At 56.4% G+C, this 27,502-nt stretch overlaps 1 protein-coding gene across 4 annotated transcripts in view; it reads right to left on the reverse strand.

The window, feature by feature from the left end:
- The window catches only part of Zmiz1 (zinc finger MIZ-type containing 1), a 219,662-nt gene extending 193,732 nt beyond the window's left edge, over nucleotides 1–25,930 (reverse strand). For all 4 annotated transcript variants that reach the window (XM_071611135.1, XM_027931447.3, XM_071611136.1 and 1 more), the window contains exon 1: nucleotides 25,581–25,930. The gene's annotated coding sequence lies outside the window, so the exon portion shown is untranslated. The remainder of the gene's footprint in view (nucleotides 1–25,580) is intronic.
- Between the last annotated feature and the right edge of the window lie 1,572 nt (nucleotides 25,931–27,502).

Below are 27,502 nucleotides of genomic sequence, written 5' to 3' on the forward strand. Positions count from 1 at the left end.
ACTCAATGCCTTGCAGATTGACTGAAAGAGCCAAGGGATCAGGTCCTGCCTGTCCACAGTGGCCTGAGAAGCCTGTGGTAACGAGGCCCCGTAGAAGGTTCCAAGTGGGTGCTGAGGCCCACTCCGGTGGCTCCCCTTCCTCACACCATCTGGGGTGGGCAGTTAGCATCTGAGTAGCCCTGCAGAGAGGTGCCATGAGGACCACATATGTAGTGAGCACAAAAGCCCAAAGTGACAGAAATTGATAAAAACTTCACCGCGCTGCTGACACCCCATATATCAAAGGCCCCAAATCTCATTCTCTGCTTGCCTCCAATTTCTATCAGAGCTTGCCAGCTGCACATTTATTGAGAAGTTTGTGATCTGACAGGCACTGTATTACCAACATTAATGATGCATCAGTCCTAGAACGACTGGGGAAACAGTCCAATTGATTTCATTATCATCTGGAGTTCTTCACATTTCATTCCAGGCAGCTCGCTACCAGGGTCTGAGCAAGGATCAGAGGAAATAAATGAAGGGTGCAGGGCCAGGGTGACCCCGGGCCAAAGGCCCTGCACTTATCTGGAGACCCTTGGCCACGGCCCTTGCACACCCCTCAGCCTCCCTCTCCACTTCCTCCACCCTCCGTGATTCCAGGAGCCACTCAACTAGCAGGTGGTGTCAAGAGTTGGAGCCAGGATTCCCATTCATGCCGCAAAGATGGAGGTGGCTGGCAGGAGGCAGAAACCGGCCATGATGTGACCATCACGTGCCCTTTGGCTAGGGCAGGGAATTGGCCCTATGTGAAACCCACCAGCAGCTCTGGGCCATGTCCACATCTGACCCACACTCACCGCAGACCCGGCAGCCCCCCTGGCTCTCCCGGGACAAGTGGAACTGAAGGGTATGTGCAGTGCCACCTCATCCCCACCTGCTGTGTCATTTGCCTGCTGTCCCCCAGACACTGAGGCTTCCTTTCTGCTTCTCAGCCCATGCCTAGGCTGTTCCTGCTACCGGCGGGCTGTCTCTCCTCATCTTGCACCATCTCATGGCCCTTCCTGAAAAGGCCTTCCTTGTCTGAGGCCCCCACACCCACCTCCTGGAATTTTCCATCCTGCACCCTGCTTGTTTCTCTCTGAGAACTTCTGCTTTGTAAAGGTGTCACTGGCTTGACTTGTTGACTCATCTTCTCCCTTTGGCTCCCCACAGGCAGGGATCCTATCTATTCTGGTCACCATCTGGACCCTAGAACCTAGCAGGGTGTGGGCCTCCATGGCCTAGGTCTGAGAGTAGACAGGACTGGAGAAGCCAGTTGCTACAGATCCCCGAAGGCAGCATATGGGGTCAGGAAGTGCTGGAGAGAGCAGCCAATTGTTTCAAAGCAGAATGACCTCCTCTATGCCTGACCCCCACTTCTAGAAGTTCTGTGAATCCTTTTGCTTTCCAGCTTCGGACCCATCCCCCACACACTCAGCTTCTTTCAGGAACATCTGAGGCTTCAGGGCTGGTAGGAACTGAGGTCTGAAGTCGAGGCCAGGAGCCAGGTTCAAATCCTGGCCCCACCACTTGGGCAAAGCATATAACTGAGCTCAGGTGTGCCCAGTTTCCTTCTCTGCAAAACGGGCTTTACAACCTGTGGCCCCAGTCATCTCTCAAGACCTTGGGGTTCTGCAACAGAGCAGATGAATCCCTAAATCATCATGACCAGGACACACCCTAGTCACCTCTGCGGTGCTGCCTGCCAGTGTTCCGCACTATGTTGAGATTCAGAGACCCTGGCAGCCCCAGGACGGGGACCCCGGAAATGCTTGGACTGAACTCTGAGGGAGGCTCATTGTGCCCCAGTGGTGCAGGGGCCTGGGGGCATCTCTGGGTGAACAGGTACCAGGTGCCCTTCTCATGGTGGCACTGGTTAGGTCATTCCAGGTCCGAGGTGGCAGGCTAGGTGCAGAGAGAAGGCAGGTGGAACAAGGAGTCTGCATTCAGAGCAGCCAGATAAGAAGACTAAACCCGCTTATCGAACCAGAGATAGCAGTGGACACCAGGAAATCCAGGAAGCCAGCGAGAGCCGGCCGAGTCAGGGTCGGCTCTGAGTGAGGGTCCCCGTCAGGAAGCACACAGAGCAAAGAAATGGTCCCTGTAGGGGCAGGCTTCTAACTCCTGGCATTATAGTTATTATTGTTATTTAGTACCATCTGGAATTAAATCAGAATATGTGATTTAATAGATAGTGTTCTGACTTGAAAATAGGTTTTTTCCCTGAAATAAATATTACTGACATAATTTATTCATGAGCATTCACCATGGGGCCGGCTCTATGCTGAGCACTAACCACATATTATTATATTTCATTGTCCTAACAACCCCGATTGTCCCTACTTTACATCCATGAAAACTGAGGTGGAGAGGGGACCTCCGATGCCTGACGTCCCACGTCTGAGGTCCCATGGATGGAAGACACGGGGCATGACATCCAGGCTGGTCCCAGAGCTGGAGCTCCTGCACCCTGTGGGGAGGGAGCAGCCCCTTGGCCCGAGGGTCCTAAGCCTCTGACTAGCTTCCAGCCCCATCACTTCCTGAAGGGGACAGTGAGGCCCAGGGAGGCCTCAGGCGTGTGTGAGATCACCCACCCTGCTGGCTCGGTAGACCTACCTGATGCACCTACTGTTGACTTCGACTCACTTCATTCTCTGAATGACCTGGGAAGTGAGTGGTACCCATGAGATGGCACAGCATTTAATCTCAAGAAAAAGAACCTTCTGGTGGTGGTGGCTGCTCCTGGTGGCGGCCCCAAGTTCTGAACACAGGCCCCAGCTCTGGAGGCTGGTAACCACTGGGCAACTGGCTCCAGACTCCTGGGATCTGGCTTGAGTGGTCCCTTGGGGTTGTGAGGCGAGCAGAGGCTGCCCAGTTCCAGCACTCGCAGCCCCACATTGTCCCCATGACAGCGCTGGCGCGCTCTGCACCTGGCGCCCCATGCCAGCCGGCAGCCTGGATAAACAGGCCCGGCTGCAGCCGGACTCACCCGGCTTGCTTGTGCCCAGGGATACCAGGTCTGAGGACGGGTTCCTTGGCATTTCCAGTGGCCTTCTCTTACTCAAGCAGGCCTTTCTGTCCAAAGGGCAGCTGTGACGTGCGGAACAGGGCTGTGGTATCAATATGAGTCCAGCATTGTACGGCTGGGGACAGACAATGCCCTCAGCCGACTGTTTATTTATAAATCCAGCCAGCGCTCGCTGTGACCGTGCATTGAGCTTCTCTCCCCAAATGCAAATTGACTTCTTCCTGTAAGTCAAACTGGCTTGGTCAAGCTGATAAAAATCGTCCCAAACAGGCACTTTTATCTCTCCAATATAGAAAGTGAGCTGCACCCACGCCTCCTAGAAAGAGGAAGATGTCTTTCCACTCCTTCAGGGGTGGGCCCAGGGCCCAGAGGTCTGGGAGCAGCTGAGAGCAGTGGGAAAAAAAAAAAAGGCTCTGAACCCCAAGGCCTGTGTTCAAATCCTGCCATCAACACGGCGTAGCTCTGCAGCCTTAATCTTAGTGTACCACACGCTTTATGCCTGTGGATAAAAAAAGGGATCTGCATAGTCCCTCCCCCTTACGGTCCACTGGAGAATTAAATGAGATAATGTGCAAAAATGGCTTGGACAGTGCAGAGACCCTAAGAAGTGGAGGCAGTGGAGGTGAGGAATAATAAAATAACTGTCACGAGTAACTGAAGTCTGGACCTGCCACCTGTCTGTTGTCTTGCTGGGTGGCTTCAGCACGATCCCTTCTGACTTTGAGCCTCAGTTTCCTCCACTCTTCAGTAACTGTCCTGCTAGGTAGCTCAGCCCCTCAACTACCTGCACCATAATAAAACAGCTTTGGGGGTGCTATTTCCGGTACTACCTCCCCACTCTCTCAAAGGCTTCTTTTATCAGAAAAACAAAATCTGCTCTTTGCAAAAACCCCAAACTGACCCTTACGGGAAAGCCAGATACCTGACCACCCCTCTGCAGCGGGCATCCCCATCAAGCTCCATTTAAAGGCACATGGCTTGTGCAAGGCTTGCTGGGGGGTGACAGGGGTCTGATAAGGGCACATTACCGACTAGACGAATAAAGGGGCCTCTGGGAGTGTGCAGGAAGTGTAAGTGAACACAAAATGGCCCTAGAAGTCACCAGAGACTGAGAGGCACACCACAACCTCTTGGCTGAGGTCCCAAGGCTTAGAACTGGCCTTGCAGCACTGTCATAGCAATGGTGCTTGCCAGGTGATTAGAGCCCTGCCCGCAGAGGGATGCCCTTAATAGCCGCCCAGGCCTGATGTCCGAGAGCATCCGCGCATATTCTCCACGAGCCATGGGTGGCAGGAGTCATCAGGACAAGTGGCTCAGGGAGGACAGAGCCCGGGCCGACAAGAGGGTGACTGGCCCAAGGTCTCGTGGCTTGATAACCAAACCTAGAGGCCTGGACCGCCTCCCATCGGGAGAACCCAGGGAGGCCAGAGGCCACACACGGGCCATGCCAGCGTGGCCACAGATTTCTCAGCATGGACTGAAACCTGGCAGTTAGCCCATGAAGGACTTCCCTTCTGTGCTTCACTGACTCCTCTTGGGGACAGGCGGGAGGGCCGCGCAAGACTGTAGATTCTTCCACCTTGAGGACAGAGGCTCAGGCCTGGTACTCAGAGGAGCTGCCAGCTGAACCTGCACCAGACCAGACCTTCAGGACCACCCCCCTCTGCCACCTGCTCCTCTTCAGCATGGAGGGGCAGGATGAAGGAAGGCCCCGCCCCCAGGCCCCGCCCCCACCACCCGCCCACCTAGGGACTAGGCTCACCTGTGTAATTAACAGGGCTCCATCTCCTCCAACCCCCACGGCTCCCTGCCGCCAGACTAATCTCCTAAACACTGCTCTGCCCCTGCCCTCCCTGCTCAGCCCCCCCCCCATCATTCACCTCCCCCCTGCTTCACCTGTAGAAAGTGTCCCTTCCAATCCTGACATTCTCTTGGGATCCCGGCCATCCCCAAAGCTTAGCCATGGTTACTCCCTGGAGTGCCCAGGCACTGGCTGCCCACACGCTGCCCCCGCTGCCCCCTCCTGTACTGTGTTCATGCCCTTCACCTTCCAGACGGGCTTTTCCTCCCCGACCTCCTTGTCTTGTTGTAGCCAAAGCCTCCCCATTTTCAACACTGCCCTAAATGCCCCCTCCTCCAAGCAGTCCTCAAGATCTTCGCCTAGAACTTCTGCCAAGTAATCAAGGCTTAATTTCCGAATTATACTGTGAAACTCCTTAAGGTCAGAGCCTCAGCATTTTTTTTTTTTGTCCTTCTTCCATTTAAGAAATATTGTTTTAGCCTGTGCTCAGGGGACACAAGAGACGGGGCTCTGGCCTCCTCAAATCTAGAGACTGCAAATAAGCAGACAGTTGCTGTGCGCAAGGCTGTGCTATGGCCACAGAAGCAGAGAGGGTTAAGGGGTAAAGAGCCCCAGGTGGCTTCTCCATCGGGAGACTTCCCTGCACAGGTCCCTGCCTGCAGAGGTGCTCCAGGGGGCCAGTCCCCTCTTGGACTGAACTGCAGCGAGTGACTACAGAGCAGGGTTCGGGACAAAGGAGGCCGGGTGGGCAGGGGTGAAGCAGCTGGGTGCAACTGGCAGACAGGAAGGAGGCAGCACCAGACCCCCAGCAACAAGCAGGAAGCCCTGGGCCTGGGCAAGACGACGCGTCCCCCACGTAAAGGCAGCCAGATAAAAGCTGGGCGTCTGCCCCGGGCACCTACATCCCTGGTTCCTCAAAGCGGGCTCCCCACGCGCCTGGGTTCCCGCATGGTGTCGGCAAGTGGGTGGGCACCTTTTTGTTTCTGTTTTTCTGAGCAGGCCTCTCCAGATGGACCAGCCATCGGAAATGCCCGGCTGCACACCGCTGGCGCCTGGCCTAGCAGCCCGGCCTCGCCGCGCTCCCAACGTCTCAGCCAATGGCTCCATTGTTCCTGCCTCTCAAAGCCTTCTCTGGAGCAGGGCACAGACTTCTGGAGAAATAAATAAATGGGATCCTACATGCCAGTGTGGCGCCTCCTCTCTCTCACCCCCACCTCCAGCTCTGTTACCCAGTTCATGTCCCGGGCCCACTGCAGCCCCCTGGGCCCGCACCAGGGAGGGGACAGAAGAGCCTTCTGCTGATCCAAGCACTTCTCCCTTCCAGATTGGAGCTCCCTGGAGGGGGGGGGGGAGAGTCTGGAGCAATCTTGCCACAGGCACTGGGGACCCCAGGGCTGTCCTGGTGATGAGGATGATCCCTGTAGCTCCATTGTGCCACCCCATGTCACTTTCTGCAGATTCCCCACCCCCACTCAGGGCATCTGAAAAAGTGGAGCATGGAAGGCAAGGGACCTGTGCCCCTCCCTGCCTCCCCTGGCTGGTTCCCCCCTCTGTAAAGTGGGGCAGCTAAACTCAATAACGGGGGCGCCCTGTCCCCAGTCCCCACTTGCATTCTGACTTGATCACGCTTGAAGAGCCTGCAGCAGGGATGTGCCTAGAGCAACTCATGCTCCAAAGGCATGTGGGAGGAAGAGGAAGGTAGGATGGGGGTGAGGTGGGCTGTCCAGGCTGCAGAAGCCTTCAGAGCTGGTAAAAGCCTTAATCCTGCATAATGATTTACAAAGTGACAAGTAAAATAGATTTACTGTGACAGCTTGAAAGGAGAACCACAGAAATAAAATTACACTCCGCTCATCCTGTTCTCTGAAACCTGTCTCCTCCCTTCCCCAAACCAGGAGTTCCTACAGACACACACGGGCAAAAAGGGAGCAGGTGGCCTGAGGTGGGGGCTGGGGGGAGTGGGAGAGGGACAAAGGAAGAGCAGGTCTGCCTCTGTCCTGGGAGGGCAACTGTCCCTGGTGTAGCCAGCGAGGCCTGTCATGCCCATATAAGTGATGGCTCAGCAGGGAGACCTCCAAGCCAGGGAGACCCCTGTACAGTGCCCATGAGCAGTTCCAACTGCAGGAGCACACAGCACACAGCACCTCCTGTGCCCTGTGGTCCCAGCATCCCCAGTTTCTCCAGTCTAATCTGCCATAACAATCCTAGGACTCCTCTGGGTCCTCAGGGCCCCCCAGGAGAGGGTCTGTGCTTGCCCTGGGGGGAGGCCGGGACTCCAATAGCACTGACCAAAACCAAACGAGAAGAGGACAGAGAAGTCCAAAAAATACCAGCAGGGACAAGGAAAATAAGCCAGGTTAATGGGTAGCACCCCGCTTTCTTTGTCAGTGTCAGTGTCCCTAAATCTGTCTACACAAGTATACCAAGGGCTAATGAAGTGGGGCCCGCTCAGCTCCAGCTGGGTGGGGACTGAATGAGCCAACCATGCAGATGTTCCAGTCGTGGAGCGTGGAGAGGTTCCCTTCTGTGGCAATGAACTCTGCCAGCTGCCCTGAGGCTGCCACCCACCTCCCCCAGCACACCACAGGCCCAGGCACCTGCTGGAGGCTGTCCCGTCAGAGGGCAGGGGCAGGCAACTGTGCCCATAAACTCATTCATTTGGACCAACAGACACGGACCATGTAGAGAGAGAACGGGGCCAGGTTTCTCTGCCTAGTCAAGGGACCTGGAGCAACTTCACTCCTCTGAGCCTCGGCTTCCTCTTCTGAAAAATGGGGCTCCTACCACCCACTTCAGAGGGTTGCTGTGACCGTGTCAGGATCCTGAAGTTCGATGCTGGGTGCACTATGGGCGTTCCCAAGGATGGGAGCTTTGCCTCTGGCAAATGTGACTGAAATGTGTTTGCAGTGGGGACAGCTAACTGGAATCTCTGGTCTCAGACCTGTCTTAGCCCACGCACCTGCTCACGAGCCACTCACCTCCCGGGGACTCAGTTTGCTGCCAGCATTGCATCAGAGAAAAGATGGCCAGAGACACTTAGGACCGCAGTCAGAGGCTGACTGAGAATCCTCCAACCTCCTGCAGCCTCTACTCTGCTTCTGGCAAGGGCTGGAGGAGCTGCGTCCTGGGCAAGGTTTGTGGAGGCTCCCATGTGTCCCTCCCTGTCACCCTCTCGCTGACACCTGGCAACTCCCTAATCAGTAAAATGCTGTCCTGCACCTTTAACTGACAGAGCACGGACGTGCCTAGGCAGGCCTGAACACCCATGTTTACCCAACAGAAGGGTGGCCCTCCCTCCCTCCCTCCCCCAGCACCGTGGCAAGCTGGAGCCCATTTGCCTGCAGACTCGCCTGGTGCGTAGGTTGCGCGTACGATCCCCTGGCCCTGCCCAGAGTCTTGCCCAAGAGGCCCTGCGGCCTGACCCGAGCTGCTGTTCTGAGCCAATTCTCCCAGGAAGCCGAGCCTGGGCGGGCAGCACCACGGGCACACTGACTCACTGTGGTGCTCAGCCCGGCTGCGTTGCCGGGCCCAGGAGGTGCCCCGAGAGCCCAGCCTGGCCTTCTGGTTTTAACTGGTGAGGGGAAGGCAAAGAGGGGCCCAGGGGTCAGACCAGGCCCAGCTGTGAGCCTGGTGTTATTGAACTCTTTCTCAAGCAGAGTGTGCAAGCCATTTCCAAGTCACACTTCTGGAGTGCAAATACATCCATGTGTGTTCCAAGCCACACAGCCTACCAGCTCGGTGTCAGGGAGAGCCGCCATTCATTATTCGCCCATGCAGGGAGCATTTCGGAATGTCTGCTACATGCCAAATGAGGTGCTGGGTGCTGGGGAGTTGGGGCCTGCCTGTGGCTGGGGTACCCTGCCATCCTGCCAGGCCCGGGCTGGAACAGTGCCAGGAAAGAGTGCCTGTGGGACGAGGGCAAGGGGATGCCAATCCACTCGACCCAGCTGGTGCACAGGGTGAGCTGAGGCTGGAGCAGGCTGAGCAGGATGCCCAGGAGTTCGCCAGGCAGAGCGTGGAGGGAGGGGAACAGAGAGCACAAAACAACACACAGGAGGGTCCAGCTGGGCCACAGGTGCCGGGCGGAGGACAGTGGGAGCCACAGAGGAGCTTGCAGCAGATCCGAGGAGGTAACAGGAGCAGAGGTGTCTTTTATTTGGAAGCAGGACAGGAAAGAGAAGCTGGAGGGAGACCAGGGGGTGGGGGGAGGACGGCTGCACAGTGGGTGGAGAGGAGGGGTGGCCTTGGAAACATCCAGAAGGTGGAGTTCAGAGCTGTTTCCTGACTCCGTCCTCCCACAGGCCATGCTCTGGTTAGGGCACTGGGGACAGAGTCCCAATGCCATGGTCAGCAGTCCCGTGGAGGAGTCAAGGTGACTTCCAAGTTTCAGCCCGAGCAGTGAGGCAATGACAGCCCTGTCCTTATGGTGGCTCTGAGAACTGGAACCAGAAGACTGACCTACACCTAAATGGCAGGCAAGAACAAGGTGGGTGTTGGGCCCTTCCTGAAAATGAGCCCTTCCTCAAAATGTTGTACCACCATCTGCCAGAAAATTACAATCTGTGGGAAGTACAGTGGGAGTGCCACACCCAAGTTGTGCTGTGAGCGATATACACAACCACACGTGGCCATCCTAGGAGATAAACGGCCACTAAGCAAGCAGTAAGGAGGCTGGAGGCCTGGGGCTCAGGCAGCAGAAAAGACAGACAAAAGTCTAATCCACAAAGAGGTCAAAACACTTAACAAAGCAAAGAACAACCAAAGAAGTCTATTTACTAAGCCCTCCCTGTCTTTCGGCATAAGAAATCTAATAAAATGAGAAGTGTAATTACTTACTATATGGGATCCAAAAGAGGAAAGAAAAAAAAAAGTTCAGACAAGTCAAATAAAGAAATACAAAAACTCAAGCCAGAAAGCACTGGTTGTGATAGACAGGGATCGGCCAAAGGTATAGAAAACCAGTCCCGGTCATAGAGCTTCCCAAAAAAGATGATTTTAAAAAAAAAAATCCTGTATGCTAGCAAAACTCTAGCAAGTGCACATAACTGAGAGAAGCTCCTCTGCAGAGAAAATTGGGCTTTCTGGCCAACAGAACTATCTGGGTAGCTGAGGCTTTCATTCAATCATTCGATAATGCATCGAGCCACATCTAGGGCCTCTCTGCTCCGGTACTTCTGGGGATGCAGAATGAGACACGGCTAGCACTTCACAGGGAGACAGGCCAATGGGGGAGGAGGTGAGGCTGGCAGGGCCCAGAGGGGCACACCTGAGGGGCCCTGGGAGGAAGCGATCACCAGCCTGAGCGCTGCTTGGGCAGGAAGGGTGGGTCATTCCTTCCTTCCCTGTGCTCACTGCCAGATGCCAACCTCAGCTGATGGCAAGCCCTGGTTTAACAAAAGCGAGAGCTTTTCAAGAAGAGGTGAGATGCTCACCATGAAATCTCATGCATGGGCCTAGTGTCAGAGTCTCACCTACCCAGGAGGCAAAATACTCTTCCAGACAAAGTCCCACCTGCCAGAGGGGGCCTCAGCGCACCACGGGCAGAGAGGACCGGGGTCTGACCCAGTCAGGAGTGGATTGGTGGCAGAGGTGGGAAAGGTGTCTCCTGACCCTCATCAGAGCCCCTTCCAGGTCCCAGTGCTGCCCCAGGGGTTTTATTCAGCCCAAGACTACACGCACAGCAGCAGCCAGAGGCAGGGACGGTCCTTCAGGATGGATGGTCTGGTCACTGGCCGGTGGGCACGGGTCAGAAAGAGAGGGACAGGCCATTGCACACAGAAAAGGAGTCTCGTTGGTCTTTCAGTCATTTTTAATCATGGTGGTGCTGGGAAGGGCTTTACCACTGACCGAGGCACAGTCCCAGCCCAGGATTCTCCTACTTCAAAGTTCAGGGTTAAGTTTCCCAAAGCAGAGACTTCCAGGGACATGCAGCCTGTACTGACTGCTGCTGGAGGTTCTAGCGAGTGTTTATCGGGCTCCAGAGAGACAGGCTGCCTGCCTCAGCCTCCCTCCTGGTAGCCCTGGGAGGCAGGCACTTCAGCCCATTTCACAGATGAGCAAGCAGGCCCAGAGAGCCGCACAGGGCCACTCCTCCCAGGTCTGGTGGGAAAGGCCCACCCCCTTCTGAGCAATGAAGTAGACAGAGGAGACTGGGATAGCACTGCCCACTCACTCAGCCCCACCCCTGTGGGCAGGGGGCAGCTCTGGAGCTACCCCAGGGTCTGCCAGGTCGGGGTCTACATTATACAGCAGCAAAAACACAGAGCGGGCCGGGCCCAGCAGAGGCAAAGGCCACCCAGACCAATACTGGCTCAGGCCACCGGCAAGGTGAGGGAAGGTGAGCTGGGGCCTTCGCAGGCTCAGACCAGAGTCGGCCGGGCTGATCTCCCCCACCCCCACCCCCTGTGCTCCACCCGCCGCCACCCTGGCAGGCCAATCGGGATTCCCTCTGTGTGCCCCTGCAAGTCATAAAAATCCCATGTGAGTTACCAGTGTCCAGCCAGGCCGCTGGAACTCAATTCTGGAGGCACATGGTTCAGGCAGGTATCTCGTTGGGAAGAGGGATGGACAAGAGGGGGAAACTGAGGCCCACCAGGTGAACACCCTGTCTGCGGTCATGTGGGAAGTCGGCAGCCACAGGGATTTGGAACGTGAGGACAGAGGGCCCAGTCACACCAACGTCCCCATCTTGCTTGTTCTGTTCCGTTTTTTTCCTTCTTTTGTGGTGCTGGGCATCAAACCCAGGGCCTCCCACATGCTAGGGAAGTGCTCTTCCACTGAGCCATGCCCCCGCCCTCAATGTCTCCATCTTACTGATGGGTAAACTGAGGCTCAGGAATGGGAACAGGCCTGCTGAAGGTGACTCTGAATTGATAAGAACCACGGCTCGGTCATCCTGGCTTGATCCTGTGGAACCAAGATAGTGCTGCCTTCTTTGACCCCAACCTCAAGTTCAGGAAGTTGCAACACTTCCGTGTTTCCATAGCAACCAGCTTCTGCTCCAGGAATACACTGAAATGTTTTTGTTCCCTCCTCTGTGCCGGCCCTGGGCCAGGCTGTGAGGACACAGAGCGGACAGAGTGGGCGTGAGGGGAGGCACAGGCCCAGCCTCTGCCTAGGATGATCCCAGGCAATGGGAGGGAGAGAGAGAAGGGGGAGTAATTTTGGTGGAGAAGAAATCCCCAGGGCCTGAGAGCTTCAGTGGAGGGAGTTCAGAGGAGGCAGCGTTTGAGCTGGATTCATAGGAATGAGTAGGAGTTTACCAGTTGAATTGTGGGGGCTTGAGGAATTGGCATGTGCAAAGGCCCAGGGCTTGAAGGTGACTTTCATGTTAGAAAACTATAGTACACAGAGCAGAGGATATGAAAGCAGAGGTGGCGAAGGGAAGAGAAGCAGCTGGAGAGAAGGGAGACCAAATGCAGTGTCTAAATTCCAAGTATAGACCTCGGTACCAGGAATGCTTCTCCATGCCTCTTGTGCCAATGGTTATATGGGCAGCTTGTGACAGAGTAGCTGGAGCACAAGAGGTAAGCAGCATAAAAGGACTCAGACCCCCAGGACTCAGAGGCCAGAGAGTTCTCCAGCCTCAGCACCCTCAGTTGGCTCAGTCCCAATGGGCTTCGGGGCTCAGGCTCAGTCAATCTTCAAAACACATCCAGGATCTGACCTTTCTCATCATTCCCCAATGACCCCTCGGGTCCAAGGTACCAGCCTCCTTTTGGGTTTCACTAAAAGTCACCCGGCAAGGCTGGGGTGTAGCTAAGTGGTAGAGCCCTTGCCTAGCCTATGCGAGGCCCCCCAGGTTTGAACCCCAACACACACACACACACACACACACACACACAAAAAGCTGCTCCATTACCATTCTTGTCCCCTGCAGTTTACCCTCAGTTCACCAGTCAGAAGGATCTTCTTAGAGGGCACATCAGATAGTCTCAGTCCTTGACTGATTATCTGCTTCCTTCCAGCCGCACTGGTTTCCCGCCCTTCCTAGAACATGCAAGCCCGGGTGCCCGTGCGGGGCCTCTGCGCATGCCGTCCCTCTGCCTGCAGAGCTTCTCTCCCAAATGTTCACAAGGTTCACTCCCCACCTCTCTGGGGGGTCTGCTCAAATATACCTCTTCATAGAAGCCTTCCCTGACTACCCCATGGAAAGAGGCTCACACCCCACCCATCTTCTTCTGTCACCTTAGCTTGCCTTATTTTTCCACCAAGTACTTATGAAAACTCCTGACATCATTAAGCTGTTGACTTATTGACTGACTGTCCCCTCTACTTGAATGTAAGCAGGGCTTCAGTCAAGTTCAATTCTGTCCCCACGGCCTGCAACAGCACCTGGTACTTAGCAGGTGCTCAACAAACAGGATGAATGAGTAAGTAAACCCATCTTTCTTGGGGAGCTGGGCAATGTAGACACAGAAGGTTTCCAGGCAGTGCTGTCCTGAAGGTTTCTCAGGTCAGAGCACTGGGGGCCTGAGACCAGCCAGGAAACCTTGTTCTGGCGTGAGGGTTCACTAGCAGGAAACATGAACTGCTCTCCCTGTGCCTGTGCACCCCAGACCTCAAAGGGGAGCAGGGCCTGGCTTGAGGACTGGAGGAGTCCTGAGAGCAGCAGAGCCGTGGTTGCTCTGCCCAGGGTTCCTCATTTCTGTGAGCACTTGGCCTGACAGGCCACAGGCATCCTCAGGGGGCAGAAGGTGGAAGCAGAGTAAGGCCAGGCCTGGCAAGAATGGGAGGACCTAGCATCTTGCCAGCTCTGCAGGTTGATTCCCTCACTCTCTGGGCCTCAGTTTCCTCATCTGTAAGATGGGGATGAGAAATGGATGAGATAAATCATTTGCCCAGGTCCCTCCTGCTCCAACAGTCTGGGCATCTTTGGGAGTTCTAGGAGGTCATATCGGGTTGGAACTACAGCCACAATCCAAGTCATGGTGTAGTCCAAGGCACCATCCTGTGGTGGCTAGGCCAGACAACTGAGTGAGGGGTCTTGGGTGGGTTCCTGGGGTGAGATGAGGTGGTAAGTCCCAGGACAGCCAACGTCATTGCCGCAGCTATAAGAGAGCTCTCCCTGCACCTCGCTCCAGCGGAGGGCTTCCAAGGAGTGACAGGGTGGAAGCCAAGCCCTGGGTTGGGGCGCCTGGGTTTTAGTTCCAGCTCTGCTAAGGGATTGTCCCCTCCAGGGACAAGCTAAATGAGGGGGTTGGCTTGCATGGTCTCCACAGCCTTTCTGCACTGACATTATCGTCACAGTACATGGTGATAAACCACTGTGCTCCCTGACACAGTGACACTGCTGCACTGCGTACCAGAGGCCCGCCCTACCACCACCTGACTCACAAGGGCCCCAAGTGATGCTGGAGCATGAGGCAGTACTGGAAGTTCTGACTCCAAATCCGGGGCTCCTTGCAGACAGCCCTGGTCTCTGGAGCCTGAGAACACTCAGGCAGGCTGGCCCCAGACAGAAGGACAGGGGCAGAGTCAGGCCAGGGAGGGAGCGCTGCTCACAGCCTCCCCGCCTCCCAGCAAGGGCTCTAGTTCCAGTGACACATGAGCATGCCTGGAGGGGCCAGGAAGACACACTGTCTTCCCAAACCACCCTACCCAGCTGACCCTGCTCGATCAGCAGATGCCAGGCTACGGTCTTCCCCTGGGGCCCCAGTGACCCACTGCTGAGCACTCCCCAGCCTACTTGCATGCCTCATGACCTGAGCTGGGTTAATTCCCGTCAGATCTGACATCTCCAAGCAGCCCAGACTCATAGCAGAGGCAGAAGAAACAAGGAGGTCCAGGGGTATATGAAAGCCACCTCCTCCAGGGAGCTCTCTGAGCCTACTCCAGTCTCATTCTCAGCCTAGGGAGGAGCCTCTGAGGATACCATCCCTGGCTCACGGTAGAGGAGGGAGTTCTTGAGAACAGAAGTCACCATACCCTTCATGGTCGTGGAATGAGAACCAGGGCGTGGGTACCCTCCTAGGCTCCAGAGCCTGTGGAATTTCCCGGATGGAAGAGGCTTTGAGGGAAGCAGGCGCAGCCCGTCCCTGGGGGTGTGCAGGTCCACCCAGGAACATGATCTGTGGGGATGCCGCCGACGGCATCAGGTGAGGAGCTGCCAAGGTCTCTTGGGGTCTTGGGAATCTAAGGTCCCAGGAATACCAGAAATAGAAGTGTGTGGAGCAGCATGACCTTTGGGTGGGGCAGGTCCTGCTGCCCAGGCACCTCCGGGGCATAGTTAAGAGGGAGGCCATCTACAGGGGTAAAGCCCTGAGAATTTGGGGGCCCACGAGGATCGCGTCCCCCACCACAGGCCTACTCGTCTGCAGGTGATGCACAAGCAGAAGGCTGCTGTCAGCCCAGGCCAGCGGGCAGGAATCAGAAACCACCTTCTACAGCTAGGTGCAGAGCTTAGAGCCCCAACACCCAGCACAGAACAAGAACGCACACAGGAGCTCTCTGCTCTTTGCCCAAGATCTGAGGCAAAAGGGGGTCCTTGGAGCCGAGGTGGACCATGCACATCTACCAGGGAACTGGTGGCCAAGGAGTCCCCTTGCTCACTCCCTGACAGCCACACAAAGTGCACTGGTCAGACCCAAGTTGGAGTCCTAAGGGCTGTGGGCCAGGGAAGCAACCGACTCTTCCACCATCACAGATGGGGACCAAGGCCCTCCCTACTACCAGAAGGACACCCAAACACAGCACCCCTGAGTTACAGCAGCAAGGCCATCGGATGAGTACGGGTGTTCTATGTCAACTTCAGGGAGCCCCCAGCCCGTGGGAGGAGACACTGAGCCAGGCAGGATGAACAGGCAGTGCCACCAGCAAGGCTGAAACTGACCTCCTGACCCAGAGGAGCTCAGCCCTAAACCAGTCCTGCCCAGCAGCCTTCCCAGAGGAGGGTGTGGGAGGGACTTCCTCCACCCTAATCCTCGGCTCCTTCTGGGGACACTGAAACCTGACATCTCATAGAGGATGAGACAGGTGGTTTCATGGAGAGGTCCACGGGCACAGGAGGCCACACCAGTTAACCTCCATCCTCCGGGGCCACCCCAGACTCCTTGCCAGGTCTGGATCCCGGAGGACTTCTACTGTCAATGGCCTCTGTCAAGTCCCTTCCCCTCCCCTGGCCTTCCCCGGTTTCCTCATCAATAAAATATCAAGCTGGACCCAGAACAGGGGTCATGAAAACCAGGGTCTTCCTGGCTGCAGAGGTCACAGCTGAGCTGGGACAGAAGGCCCATGGAGGGAGGAGGAAGGCAGCAGCATGACACCGCCATTCCACTCCGGTGCCGGGGACAGCAGACCCTGGGACCAGGGCCACGGTTGTGACACTGCTTTCAGTGTCCACACTTGAAGGATCTGGAAAAAGCTGTGGACCATCTCCAGAAAAATGCATATTTGCAAAAAGGTGTACTGACAGGTGCAGGGACCCATGTCCCCTGTAGGCCAGCACAAGGCCCTTCCAGCCCGAACAGCTGGCAAGTCCTTGAGGCCCAGCTCTGGGGACACAGCACGGTTCCCACCCTTTTGCAGAACGGCCTTGCTGTTGGGACTGCCCAGCCACAGAGAGATTGGCGGTCTAGCAACAGAACAAAGGAGGCCAGGGAATGATGGGACCTGCAGGCTGGAGGGAGGTCAGAAGTTTGGCAAAACTGCTAAGAAAGTAGGCTTCGGGGAGGATTTTGTGTGGACCTAGTTCTGGTCCTTCCCACTTTGAGAGAGCCCCTGGGAAGTGGGTTATGTAGCAGGTCAGCGATGGATAGATCACGGATACCAGAGCATTTAGCCCAGGATTTCCCCAAATGTTCCACTGGTATCTCTAGTAGCTATTTTGCATAATAATGGGGGTACCAGGACTGTCCTGTAGGTTTGGGAGCATGGGGTGAGGCAAAGGGCTGTCCACTCCAAGACTCCCCTTGCAGGCAAACAGGGTGGACAACGTCCCAGGAGAACAGGGCGTGCCCTGCCACCCTGAGAACCCATTTTAGGAAACCAAGAGGTAGTGTGAGCACGATTGTCAGATGAGGAAACTGAGGTTCAGCGGGGTCAGGGACTAGCCAATGGTCCCCACCGTCAGTCTCCTTCACATCCGATCTGCACAGACGACAAAGCCCCGTCCATCCCTGGTCTCCTGTTCACTCGGGAAGAGGCTTAAAGGGAAGTTCTATTCTCATCCGCCTCAGTTTACAGGAGGGAAAAAGAAGTTCTAAGGCATGAACCAGGATGAGATCTGCATCCAAGGAGGACAGGTTTTCCTGGTGAGTTGAATGAAAATGCACTTGAGTTATCAGTGTGGGTACAAAGGACAGACTGTGGACAATGGATCCGGAAGCTTTGGTTGTCCTGAGGCAACTTGACCTTGGGCGGTCAGTAAACTGGAGTTGAGGTAGTGAGAGCAATGGCCTGACACAGTGAGGAAGGCTGCCCTTCCTGAGCACTTAGGACGCCGGGGACACTACACACACTCCATCTTGTCACCCTAGCGGGAAGGAAGTATGTGAATTATTGTTATAGTAAGTTTTTGACAGATGTGGAGGCCAAGGTTTGAGATGTAAAACATACACTGCCCCAAATCCTTCAGTTCTCAAAGGGTGGGGCAGAGAGGTGACCCCAGGCAGTTCCAGAAGAGTCTGAAATGAAGTTTTCACGCTCTGTTCCGATAAGGCATGTTGTTTCAAGGGTATAATGATGCCACACCCAAGTGTGACACCAGTGGCACACTCCACCCCTTCCCAGCCATCCCCCCACAGCCCACGAGGTGAGACACCCTGTTGCAGAAAAGTCATTTTGCTGTTCAACCTGTGGCTGGTCCCTGCACCTCCCTAGGTGTTGAGGGCCGCAGCCCAGCCGGAATGACGCCTGGCATTTTGCCAGAGGGAATGGTTGAAAGGTGAAGCCAGTGAGCCATTGAGATGATGATGGGTAAGTTAAGCTGTGTATTCAGTGGTATATAGACCTTTGCTGTCCTGCAATAGGGCAGCTCTTGTTGCCTTGGGCGCCCGCTACTTTGGAGTTCCCGTTGAGTTCTCGTGGGGTCCGAGAGAGTTGGCACAGAGCCAGGGGAGAGGTGAGAGAGTTCCCAGGAAGTGTGCGTGGAGTGCTGGTGGAGTTCGGGCAATAAAGTTTCCTGATTGAACATACAAGTGCTTTGTGGCGGCTCAGTTATTTGTGCCCAGCCAGACTGCGGCACCTAGGCACTGTATTTCCCTACCCACATGCCAGAGGGGTGGACAGAGACCCTGGAAGGACCTTTCCCACTTGCAAATACCAGAAGAAAATTCTAGCACTCTTCCGCAGAGGTATCTGGACCCTGACCACCCCTCGGTCAGATTGCTGGCTCGTCGGAGCTGTGTGCTGAGCTTCCCGACGGGGTCCAAGGTTCACCAGGGAGCAGGGGTAGGAGTTGTGCCGAAGCCCTGTGGACAGGGCAAGGTCCAGGCACTGACATCTCCTCCCGCTCTTCCTCCTTGGCTGTCACCTGAGCCTGACACAGGTGACTCCCAGGGCAGAGCGATAAGGTTCCCTCGCTGCTTCCCTATGCACAGAGGAAGTGACAGCAGGACCAGAACAGTGAGCCATTGGCCCCGAAAAGGACAAAGTCAGCACACAAAGGCTGGGGTGCAGGTGGAGGAGGTCACCCATCCTCTGGGCCTTCCCAGCCCAGGCCTTGGCAGATAGGAGACCTAGTACCCTCCTCAGAGGGATCACATCTGCAGTTCAATCAACCTTCAATGCCACCTGCTGCCCAGGAGGACTCCATCCCCCCCAAGCTGCAGGGGACCTTGGGATACCTCAGAAAATGTCCCATCCTTAGTCTCATCATGAGCGTTTAGAGGCAAACCCTGCCCTCCCCAGGTTCAGCTGGGCTCCCTTGGCAGGAAGAGCATTTATTTATGCACTCAGAAGCATTTAAGGGGGCTGTGCCTGGCCAACAGTAGATGCTCAATAAATGTTTAATGAACTAATGGGCTGGGAAACACCGGGTTCCAGGCTGGGCTCTGTCATCGTTTGCTGCTGACCTTGGATGAAGCTGATCACTGCTTTCTAAGGTTCGGTTTCCTGGACTAGAAGAAGAAAGGTCAGAGCTGGTAACCCAATGTGCCCCTAATTTTACATGCTTAGGTTTTCAAAGTCCAGAGATGGGGAGGTTCAAACCTGGAAGGATGATTCCAGAAGTCCCTCCTCACTGCTCCAGAGCTAAGAGGACAAGATGGGGCTGTTGGGGAGGGGGGCTGGTGAGGAGAAGAGTAGAGATGGGGGCAAGAATGGTGAAGGGGATGGAGGAGAGAGGGTAAGGACTGGGCGCAGTTTCTATGCAAACCACACACACACACACACACACACACACACACACTTACAAATATTTTGCAAAAAACGATCCATTGAAAGTAGAGATCGTATTTTTATACCCTTTCCCATCAGAGTAGCCTGGCCATTTCCCGATCTGCACTACACTGGGCAAGTATCTGGGAAAGACTGCTGGGGTAGGGGTGGGGGCACCCCCATTCTTGGAGCCTTGAGGAGATCAGTAGGTGTGTGTGTGTGTGTGTGTGTGTTTACAGGCACCAACGTACACATGGGGGAGGGGAGGATAGGGTGGGTAGCTGCCAACTAGGGAGAGGATTGGAAGACAAATGAGGCCCCTCAACCTCTATATCTGGGAGTAGACGTCTCTGGAGCCACCAGCTCCTCGGAATTCCAGACCTGCTCTGAATTTTCCAGGAACAAAGATTACAGTCAGACCACGGGCACTGCCACTATCAGCCATCACAGTCGCCAGCCAATTCTTGTCCCTCTGTGGGCCTCAGTTTCCCCCTTTGTGCTGTAAGGCCTTTGTACTGCCAAGGGTTCGATCTGGGCAGTCTCCAAGGACCACATCTACTCTGAAAGCCCAAGATGCTGAGATGCTATAGAAAAACATCCCCCTGCCCTCACTCAAGCCCCCACCATGGGGGACCTAGAAAGGTGGTCCCTGGTCCCCAGCCGGCTGTCTAGGGCTGGGGCTGAAGCAGAGCAGAGTCCCCACACCGTCTGTCCTCAACAGCCTGCCACAGCCGAAACCTTGAAGTGGTTACAATTACAGCCTGGCTAACAGGATTAGGGGAGCGTTGAAATCTAAGAAATCTAATTAGCTCAGACACCCCAGCCTCCCCAGCACAATCCTGTAGTAACCCCAGCAGCTGGGCCGGATGGGAGGGGCAAGCCCCAGGCCCTGCCAGGCTGCACACATTACCTGCACAGGTGTGCCAAGCTGGGCTGGGCTTTCTGGGGAGGTGCCCACTGTCCTGCCCCATGGGCTGCGGCCTTGCCCTAGGGTAACACTCAGCTGAGCTCCAGAAAACCAGATGTATGGCTACAGGCTACAGGGCAAACGGAACCCAAGGGCCCCACAGGACAGCCATCCCACATAGCCTGGGGGCTGTCTCAGCCAGGAGGGGCAATCCCAGTCACTCTCTGTATTCTCTGGGCTGCACTGGGAGCGGGGCTAGAAAACCCTCTGCATCCTGCTCCAGAGTCAGGTCCTGGGGTGAATCTGATGCACAGAAGCCCCCCAACACCTTGTACATGTGTGTCTCGGGCAGTCACTACAGCACCCGAGGCTCAGAGCAAGCTCGGGCAGGAAGACCCCGTGGCAAGAGGAGCAACACTGCAGGGAGCATGGAACTTGTGCTGCCAGATGGGGGGAGGGTGGACAGGGGAGGCTCTCCTTCCACCCTTCCCGGGAACGGCTCCTGCTTAACCTCCTTTCCCTATTCTTGGGGTCCACACCAGCTTCTGTACCCATGAGCCAGTGTATCTGGGGCTCTGGCTCAGTGGATCATAAGCCCTACCACTGCTCAATGGTATCTGTAAGGTCTAGAGCTGAGCCCTGACTTTTCACCTCTCTCAACCTCAGTTTCCTTCTCTGTTAAATGGGGGTAATTCCAAATAGCAGTTAGCTTACCCTGTTGTTACTGGAGTTACACAGATTTAGAGACCACTTCTAGATCTACCAAGTGCCATACAAAGAAAAGGGGCTGTGATTATTAATGACATCGTGTGCCCCAGCAGTGTGCCCCAGCTGACAGTGGTTAATTATTTACTGAGACCGATCTTCCTCCCTGTGCTGGAGGTAAGCTCCTGAGGAGCAAGAACCCTCTTATATAGTTGGGTGTCTCCACGGGCTTCAGTTTTCACACTATAGACTCTCAGTGGCATCAGAGACGGTCCGATTTCACCCTCGTTATGACCATTCTCTGCCATATCAGCTCAAAGGACAGAAAGTATCAACAAGCAAACCTGGTACCCAAAGGCAGATGACAGTGAGCCCCTCAGGCAGATGCTTCCCCCCTCCCCATAGGCTACTCCCAATAGGGGATGACAGCAGCCATTTCAAGGATCTCCCCTGACCCTATGTCAGTATGGCTTGCCTGGTCACTGGCCTTGAACCCATAATCATTCAAAGATGAGTCTATGGTCTGGGGGACCCCCAGCATCCCAAGCCCAGAGTGAAGGTCCAGAGTTGTGGATTCCAGAGGGTACGTAGCAGAGCATCCCGACATGCCCAGCGGTGCATGGGAAGCAGAGACTTCCCAGAAGTGGTGAGCTCTCGGTCACAGGGGCCATGTAAGCTGAAGCTGGACAGTCAGTTGCCAGGGGGCTAAGCACGGATGAGTGAGAGGCTCTGGAAAATGCTTCTGCACCCCAGGTCCAGCTCCTTTGTGTTGTACCCATTCTGCTCCACAGTCTGCTGGGGCCTTTAGTGGACACGTGCTTGGGACTCTTGTGCCAGTATCTACCTCATTCTCCCGGCTACCAAGTGAGATAGTAGAAGTTTGCCCTTGAGCCCATATTACAGATCAGCAGAATAAACTAACTGGCCCAAGTAGCCAGAAAGTGGAGGCCCCCTACATCTTTTCTTCTCCTGCATCTCCCCAGGAAATGGCAAGACCCACAGAATTATGATGGGCTTGTGAACTCCAGAACTCCAGAACCTGTGCCGGAGATTTGTTCTGCACCTCCCTTCATCCCTGAGGGTAAGGCCCAGCCTCTGATTCATTCCTGGAGCTTATAGACCAGGCAGGCCCCTGCCCTCCCCCAGCCTCAGGGACTCTTAAGGACAAAGAGTCCCCACTCAGAGGGCCTGGCCAAAGGGCACCGTGTCCTGCTGTGAGGTCAGGGCAGTCACCAGGCAAGGCTGCTGGCGTCCAGGGTAATTATGGCAGCCCAGCTTTTGTTGTCCACACAAAACCTAAGGAACCTCATAAAGATGTGGCCGTGATAGGAGCCAGGCCAGGGCCCACGGGAGCAGAGTTATAAATGAAATTGTGTGGGACCCAGTCACAACCTGGCGGGCCCTGCTTCCAGGTTCCATCCATAAAAGCCCACCGAACCTCCATGAAATAAACTTGTTGGTACAGAAATTTCTTACAGCAACATCTTGCTCTGAGACCCACAGCACAGACATTCATTGGACCCTGGGCAGGACCAGAGAACTCTGTATCCATGGTTTCATATGCAGGTTCTCTTGTGACCAGGTTCTCAGGACATGCAGACCTCCAAGCGTCTTCCTTCCTTATCCACTCCTCCCCTGTCAATCAGGGAAAAAAGTGAAGTTTGCATCACTTCTCTGCTGGGTCCTTCCCCCTGCAATTTTCTGGATTGAGTCAACTGTGGACACCTGTCCTATGTTGGGTCATGTTTATGGGGACCAGGGATGGAGATAGTGCTTTGCTAGTGTAGCTAAGGAAGTTTGTGTGTGTGTGTGTGTGTGTGTGTGTGTGTTAAAGGGGGGTCTATGGTTCTGTGGCCAAACCCCAGTTTCTGGGCCTTTCTTTACTTTGCTTCTGGATCCTCCTCCCTGCTTTTCTAGGAGGGAAAAAGAACATTTTCTCCCTACAAAGAAGCCAGTAACCCTTTTTTGCACAAAGGTATTTATTCAAAATTCTTCATACATCCAGCAATTTTTAATTCCCAAGTCTCTGTGAGCTGGATTCCGAATGCCTCAAAAACCTATCCAACTCCTGAAAACTCTCTAGCTCCTCCCTACCACCATGGCCACCAACTCTCCCAAGTCTAAATTTTTGAGATTTACATGTAAAAACAGCATTTCATAACCTCGTGACTTGGGACAAGGAGATGCTTCTGTCCTTTTGGGAAAAACAAAACCCAACTGAAATCATAAAACTCAGAGGAAAACACCAACTCCTCCAAGTGCGTTCCCTCCGCCAAAGTCACACGTGCTCCGGAGCAGATAGGGCTCTCAATGTGTCTTTTGTTTGATGCTGGTGTTTCAACATCCTCAACTTGAAGAGGGAAAGGTCAGCACAAGGCTCCCGGGTATCCACAAACCCCTGTAACCTCTGCACAGGAGCCAGAAAGCCTGCAAGAGACGGACTCAGAAGTGTCCCTACCTTGAAGACCCTCAAAAAGTGGTGGAGACAGAGAAAACCAGAGGTTTGCTGCCTGATCTAAACTTCCCACATAGCTTGCAAGCAACTTTTAAGGCTCCAGGGACCACAAAAGCCAGCCAAGCTGGATTTCAACAGACAAGCTGCCCAGTTCTCCAGCCACAGTGCCTGTCCCTTTATCTGTACCTTCAAAATAATAATAATAATAAGAAGAAGAAGAAGAAGAAGAAGAAGAAGCAAACCCAGGCACCTCTGGGAACAGCCTCTGGCCTCCTGTCCTGCCCTGTGTAACCAGCCTGTCCTCACACCCACGAGGAGGAGGAGACTGCACTAGTTAACCCTCTGGTCCACCAGGCCGGGTTCCCAGGTTGCAGCAGGAGGCAAACTGTTGCTCAAGAAAATCCTTCAAAAAACCCTTGGCACCAGGAGCCAGTTAAAGCTGGACAGTTCTGTACCGTCCAAACCAGGGGTTTCCAGGGCACTGCCCACTGCCCTTTTAAATCTCCGGGGATGGGCTCTACTCTCCCATGCCCGGGGCTGTCCACCCAGGGAGCTCCAAATGTCCGTGGCAGAGCAGAGAGGAAGGCAAGCATGGCCGAGCGGTGCCCTCACCCCGCCAGCCCAGCCGCCAGCTTCTTGGAGGACCTCAGAGAGAACATTTGTTTGGGCTGCCAAGTTAAATCTTCCTCCCTCATGTCAGGGCATTGGAAAAGCAGTCAGGGGAGAGGGGAAGGGGGAGAGCGGGGGAAGGAGCCGCGGGAGGGAGGGCGGGAGGGAGGCGGGCAGGCTCAGAGCCCCAGTTACTCGGGCACTGCCTGCCCAGGAAGCCGCGGCTCCCGGGCAGGCGCAGCCCGGGTTCCGGGCACCGAAGGAGAGACGCTGCCGCCAGGCCTCCCGGGTACCGCGCAGGGTGCCAGGCGCTCTCGGTCCCAGCCTGGGAGAGGCTCTCGCTCTGTACCCAGCTGAAGGGGCCAGATGGAACAGGGAGGCAGAGGGAAAAGTTTGCGGCAGGTAGAGGGGTAGGACTGGGCGGCCCTGCCGCTGGGCTGTCCCCCAGGCAGGGGTGGGGGGCCCGGGCCGGCTGCCCGGGCGCGCTCCCGTCCGCCCGCCCTCCCGCCCGGGTTGTTTACATTCCTGGAGTGTCTTTTAAACCCAGGGCTGAGGCCGGCTCCCGGCCTTCTCCGGCGGCTCCGGGGCAGTCTCCCGTGAAAATCTGCTGGCGCACAATGGCCGGGAAGGCGGCCGCCCCTTGCCTGCGCCCCCACCGCTCCGGGCCCGAGAGCCTGCCCTCCGCACCGCGCCCTCTCCCCGTCCGGCCGGCTTCCTGGACAGATGTCCCCGGCGAGAGGGCGACGTGCGCCCGCTGCCTGCGCCCCAGACATCGAGACCGCGCTCTCCAGTTTTCACCCCAACCCAGACACCAGGAATGTGAAACAAGCTTCCAGAGCCCGCCCCCGACCCCAGCTCCAGCCCCGGCCCGGCCCCTTCAACCTCCGCCCCGGCCGGCCTCCCACTCCCCCGGGGCCACCGCTGCCGGAGACGGAGAGGAAGAAAGAACACGGGGAAATTACTTTCGTATTTGCAACGCGCGCGCGCACACAACGCACATCTTTCCTCTGGGCTCCCCTCCTGGCTGGGGCAGCCCCGTCCAGGCGTTGGCCTGAAAGCCCCTCCGGTTTCCAAAGCCCCACAAGAAGCCCCTACACACACCCCTCGGCATTCCCTGCTGGTACCGCGCGCGGCGGTTCCCGGGGCAATTCCCACACAAACAACTTAACCGCGTCCCCACCTTTCATTTACAAAAGTGTGTTTTCCCTGTAAATTCAGATGCACAACTTAACGCCACCACCTTTGGTCACCCTGAAATCCGGCGCCTTCCCTGGAGGTTCTCGTACGCACACAGGCGCACAACTTCGCGTCTCCCCAAAGGAGACTAGGGAGACCGAGGCGGTAGCCCCTGTTCTTCCCTCCCTCCTCAGAATCCAGGTCCCCGGTCCGGCCCCCGAGTGTTCGGAGAGAGGGCTGTAGGCGCGCCGGCAGGAGGCGGGCACCCGGTCCGCGCGCTCACAACCGAACTCAAACCCCGTGCACCCGATAAACCCCGGCCCCGCGCTCAACCAGAGCCGGATCGGTGCAGCAGCCCGGTGCTCGCAGCTCGCCTGGGCCTCCGCCCCCGGCCGACGAGCGGAGTGCAGCGGAGCCCGCGCAGCGGGCTGCTCACTCCACTTGCCTGGCCCCGGCGGACCCTTTAAGGGAAAAGCCCCAGGACTCAGCTCGCACCCCGAGTAGCCGCCGGGAGCGGGAGGAAGCCTGGGGGCTAACAGGCGCCTGGCTCAGTCCCTAAACTTACCCGGCTCTGCGAGCACCGCTGCCGCCGCTGGAGGACGCGCCGCCGCCACCACCGGGTAGGGCCGGCAGGGGCCGGGAGGAGCGCGGCGAGGGCGCCGAGATCGGCTCGGCTCCGGCTGCGGCTCCTGCTCTGCGCCGGCCGGGGCTAGGGTCACCGCGCTGCGCCGGCACTGCTCGCTCGCTCGGCCGCCCGATCGCTGATCGCCTCCCGCCCGCCGCCCGGCCGCTCGCTCTCCCGGGCGCCCGCCGCCGCCGCTCGCTTTTTTAATGTCCACAGACAGTGAAAAGGAACTCGGCGTTAGGGGGTGAGTAAGTGAATCAACTCGCCCGGAGCCGAGCAAGTTGAAGTGTCAGATTACATTGGCTATTCTATTTCCAAAGGGCCCCGCGCCGACGGCCGCTCGCAAAAGCCGGCGCGGAATAAGGGCCGGAGCGGAGCGCCGCACCGCGGCCGCTGCCGCCAGTGCTCTGCTAGCCTCGCCTCAACTGGCGCTCTCTGCGCTCTCTCAGCGCTCTTTCTTTCCCTTTCCTTTCCGCCTCCTCTCGTTCTCTCATTTCGCTTCTTTCCCTCTTTCTTACCCTTTCCCAAGTCTCAGCGCTCCCAAGCTTTTCCCCTCTTGGCACTGACGGACTCCGCGTCAACCCCCCCCACCACCATCAGTTCACTCGCCAACCTCTGCTCCACCTCCCTCCGCAGCTCTCTAACGACCCCTCGCCTCCCCACCCCAGCAAGTTTGGAGTAGCGGAGAAATGCAGAATCTAGGAAGGGACCACGTTGGGGAGGAGGACAAAATTACCCGCTCACAGGCATCCCCCCACCCACCCCGCGCTCGTACGCCCTCGCCTGGAGTGCACTCGGGGCCGCGGGCGCTGCCAGGTACCTGAATTGGGGTGAGCGAGTTGCTAACAAGATCTCCAAAACCTTCCCTGGAGGAGATTTTGGGGTTGTTCCTAAAGCCCTGGGACTGGTGGATGAGGCGAGAAGAGGACCCCCCTCCCTCACCACCAAAGGTGACGTTGAGGGAGGCTGGAGCGCGCTCCACCGCGCCCCCCTTCCCGGCCTAGACGACTGGGAAAGAGCAGGGTGCGGTGCGCACCCGCACATTCTCGGCACCAGACACAGTCCAAAGATGTGTGGATGCCCCACGGCCTCGAAGGGAGTCCAGCGAGACCCGGGCCCAGCCCTCGTCCAGGCCTGGGAACAGCTCCAGGGGTGGCGGAGAGCGATAGCACTCACGAGGCGCAGTTGTGTTCGCCCACTCGCGGGGTTCCCCCTAGCAGACCCACCTCCAAGAGCATCCAAGAGCGCGCCCACTTTGGCTCTCGTCCACTGCCACTCACACAGAAACTCCTACACAAATGGCACACACATTCACTCCCAGCCTCAGCACTGCAAACATGCTACCACGCCACACACTCACAAACGCGCCCGCACACACATTTTTTCTCACAAACATGCTCTGAGTACATGGCCTCAGTAAGCACACTCAAAAACACGCAATTGCACACACACACAAATATCCCTGTGCACAACCCCACGTACACTAAAACACACACACAAAAAAATTCCCCTGTGCACTAAATCTCACGTTCACGTATATACACAAACACACGCCCTCCCCTTTCACACCCCTTTTCTCAAGGTCCCCCACCCCTGATTAGCTGCACCCCTTCCCATTCCGAATCACAATCAGCGCGGGGGTTGGACACAAGCAGGCACGCACGCACTCCCCTCCGGGGCAGGCGGGGGAGGCTCAGGCCCCGAGCCCGTTCCGCAATCCAGGTGTGGCGGCTGTTCCGCGTTCCGCGTTTTGCAGGCCGCCGCAGTGTCGGAGGCGAGGCTAGGAAGGGAGCTGGAATAACAAAGGCAAGTTGGGGAGAGCGCAAGGGGGCGCAGCCCTGGCCGGGACGCGGGGGGAGCCC

The sequence above is a fragment of the Marmota flaviventris genome, chromosome 4, assembly GCF_047511675.1.
Source record: "Marmota flaviventris isolate mMarFla1 chromosome 4, mMarFla1.hap1, whole genome shotgun sequence".
In the NCBI taxonomy this organism is placed as follows: Eukaryota; Metazoa; Chordata; class Mammalia; order Rodentia; family Sciuridae; genus Marmota; species Marmota flaviventris.